Raw genomic sequence first — 3,681 nt, 5'->3', positions numbered from 1 at the left:
CACCGGTGCAGTTTATAGCAAATGGCCGTACATACAACTATGGCTATTATCTAGTGGATGACATCTATCCAAAGTGGCAAACCTTCGTGAAGCCGTTGAAAAAGCCAGGAGGTAAGAAAAATCTTGATTTCCACAATGCTCATGCGGCGGCTAGAAAAGATGTGAGAGAGCATTTGGGATTTTGCAAGCCCAATTTGCTATTGTGAGAGGACCGTCTAGATTTTGGGATCAAAAAATGCTTTGGTACATCATGCACAACATGATCATCGAGAATGAGCGTGGCCAAGATTTAGACTACTCATAGTATGAGCTCTTGGGACATCCCGTGCAAGTGCGACAGAGGGCTGAAAGGGTAGCCCGTTTTATTGCCTCCTATCATGCCATTCGGCGTCCCGCAACTCACAATGAACTTCAGAATGATCTGATTGAAGAGTGGTGGGCATGACATGGACGACAAAGAGCATGATGATTTCTGCATTCGACATTGTATTGTTCATGAACTATTTGTTGTGTTTATTGCATTATTTGTTGTACTGAACGATAAACTATTTGTTTGATTTGTAATGATACTGAAATTGAACTATTTCTTATCCGCCAAATACTCCGGGCATTTCCACTTCCAGTGACCATTTCCTTTGCAGTATAATCATTCAGTTTTAGGCTTTGATCCAGTTTTGGGCTTCTTCGCGGGAGTGACAACTTGCTTGTCATTCTTCTTCAAGTTTCCCTTTCTTTCCCTTTGCCCTTTTCTTGAAACTAGTGATCTTGTCAACCATCAACACTTGATGCTCTTTCTTGATTTCTATCTTCGTCGATTTCAACATCACGAAGAGCTCGGGAATCGTTTTTGTCATCCCTTGCATACTGTAGTTCATCACAAAGTTCTACTAACTTGGTGATGGTGACTAGAGAATTCTGTCAATCACTAGGAGACAACGAACTCCGCCTCAACCTTCTCCATGTTGAAGCCCAACAGCTGCTACTCCGGCTGCTCCACCTTCACCGGAGCCAGCTCCTTCTCCTCCTCTTCCCCCGCTCCTCCTCCTCCTGTGGCTCCGGCAAGTCCGGAGGCAGCCCGACAGCAATGCGGGCGGCGTGCGTAGCTTGTCTCACCCGAAACTCCTATTGGATCTCGTAGCGGCGGTCCGGCGTGAGCATTGCGTAGTAGGTGATCTTCCTATGGACCATGGCAGAGCGCCGGAGCGTGGGCAGAGCACCGGAGCGGGAGAGAAATGAAGTGGATGGTCTTGGAATGGCGACACAGAGAGGGGGGAGGTGGATGTACTATGGTTGCGGGAACCCGACCGGGTTAAATAGGCAGATTTGCTCTTAGGCGGCGAGTCGGAGCGGTGCCATGAGGCGTTCACACCACGACGGCGAAGGAGGCGCCCGTCAGACCGCTGGGTTTCCGGGTGAGTCCATGTGAGACCCCTTCGTCAGTCTTACGTGACGGGCGTGCCCGGACGCCCCCATATCCGACTCATATTTGGGCTGGATATGTGGGCTGCCGGTCAGTCCGAGCGTTTGAGGCCCGAGGGGCCGTTTGGGTCAGAAAATCATGACCGGGCGACCCGACCGGGCGTATGAGGCAGGTTTGGAGGGCTCGGCTGTAGATGCTCACGTTAGTCTCACACACAAAAGGTCCCCAGTTCGAACCTGGGCTCAGACATTATTTCTTTGAATTTGCACTTGCAGATACTCATATAGAAATCCTATCTATTTTAACTTGTAGCGAACTTTTTTTCTTGCGAATAACTTGTAGCAAACTTTGCTTAACCTTTTGAACAAAATTTTGGTAATTCTAATATTCTGTGTTTGTTCCGGACAAAAAAAGGTTGTCAAATACAAATAACTCATAGTAGATAACCGTTTCATAAATGAAACACAATAAATTTTTTGTAAAACTTTGCTTGCAACCGTAATCGTTCATTGAGGAAATATTTTTCTGACAGATGCTTCGCACACTGTACAAGCTTTTGAACATCTTGCCTTCTTGTCCCTAAGTTAACTGCAATTGTCCCCGCCTGTGTTCCAACAAGCTGAGATACAATTTGAGGCTCTTCCAAAATGTTGTCTGCTTCGTATCTAGATAAATGTAGATCTGAAGCACTTAGTGTGATACGCAAAGGATAATTTTTTTTCAAAAAGGACGCAAAGGATAAATGGCAGGGAAGTCGGAAGCGAAGCATGGCAAGTCCAGGACTGATACTCCTGTGATTACCATCAGCTGATCTTTTGTTTCTAAAGCCAGAATGTGTAAGGGATGGCAAACATCGACGATACCTTGTACATTGCTGCATATGTCGTGGTAGGTCGGTGAAGTAATAAGAACAGCACCTACTTTCTTCCCATCCTTCTCGAGCTCCTTCAGTGCTCTATCTACCTGCGATTGCGTAACACCACCAGCAATGTCCCACATAGAACTGTACTCGGGTACTATATACTTAGGCACAACACTGAAATGTGACAGTTTCGAGGAACAACGATGTAGTCACCGGGGCAGCAGGTGCCCATCATGGCAGCCTGGATTCCACAGGTACTCCCGTTGACTAGGAACCACATCTTAGATGATCCAAACAGTTGAGCTGCCCGGTTCTGAGCATCCAAAATCACACCCTTAGGGTAGAAGAGGTCATCTAGCTCAGGTAGCTCGGGCAAGTCATACAAAAATGCCCCCGCACCAATAAGGTTCGACAACGAAGACGGAACAGCTTTCCCTTGGTTGTGTCCAGGGAAGTGAAAGCACGACACGTCTTCGGCTGCAGTTGATTCCGGTGCCTGAACCAGAGGGGCAAAAACCATATTGGGAAGCTCATGCGTTCATGGTCATGCCCAATTCAAACCATAGCAGCGTCCAGAAGCGCTTGCGGCCACAAAACTAGTGTTGTGTTGGCCAGGCGGACTATAGCAAGCAATTCGACAAACAGGTTGTGGGCACTGGGGTAGAAGGCGCTGAGACTAACACCTTTGCGGATCGAGGAAGGCAAGGAGGAGGTGCAGAAGAGTAGGCTAGCGTGCGTAGAGAGCGAGGCGCGCGCGGTGAGCGGAGAACGGGAGGAGCTGGTGGTGTGTTGTTGCTGCTGGGAGGAAGAAGCATGGCCGACTGTCTAGTCGTGGTCGAACTCGAAGCAGAGTGATGTGCAGGGGGAGGAGGGTAATGTGATGTAGTGTATACGGGACGTCTCACTGTCGGCCCAAATTTGAGTTTTTTTAGGAAAATTTGAGTTGGTTTTGCTGCGCGGATAAGAAGCGGACGTGCGTGACACCCGTCTTTGTTCTCTTTATGGCCGGCCTCCCCTCCTCACTCGGTTCCCACTTCTCGCAGTCCTAGCCGCCACCGCCCATTGCCGGTCGCACGAGACCGCCCAGGCACGGCCGCCGCATCCAACAACTTCCCCACCTTGGGTTTTCCTAGCTGGCTTTGAAAGAACAATAGACAGTTACACCTCTTACATATAAAACAATTAAGATAAAATGTTCGCGAACTTAAAAAATGTTTTCAAGTATTATTGCTTTTTGAAAAATATTTTCTTAAATTATAAAATGTTCTAGAGTACATAATGTGCTCATTTAAAAAACAAATCTCACAATTTGAAAGATTGTTCTCTAATTAAAAACATTCTAGAATACAATAAAATGTTCTCCAATTCAAGTAATTAAATGCATTTAATTAAAAACCAT

The 3,681-nt window shown here is 47.0% G+C and overlaps 1 pseudogene; it reads right to left on the bottom strand.

Annotated features, from left to right (window-relative positions):
* Window positions 1-2,140: 2,140 nt before the first annotated feature.
* On the bottom strand, window positions 2,141-2,802 carry LOC123084085 (arginine decarboxylase-like; annotated as a pseudogene).
* Window positions 2,803-3,681: the final 879 nt, after the last annotated feature.

This window comes from Triticum aestivum, chromosome 4A, assembly GCF_018294505.1.
Source record: "Triticum aestivum cultivar Chinese Spring chromosome 4A, IWGSC CS RefSeq v2.1, whole genome shotgun sequence".
Lineage (NCBI taxonomy): Eukaryota > Viridiplantae > Streptophyta > Magnoliopsida > Poales > Poaceae > Triticum > Triticum aestivum.
Note: the sequence above shows the minus strand (reverse complement) of the source record. Positions and strands in the feature narration are given on the sequence as shown.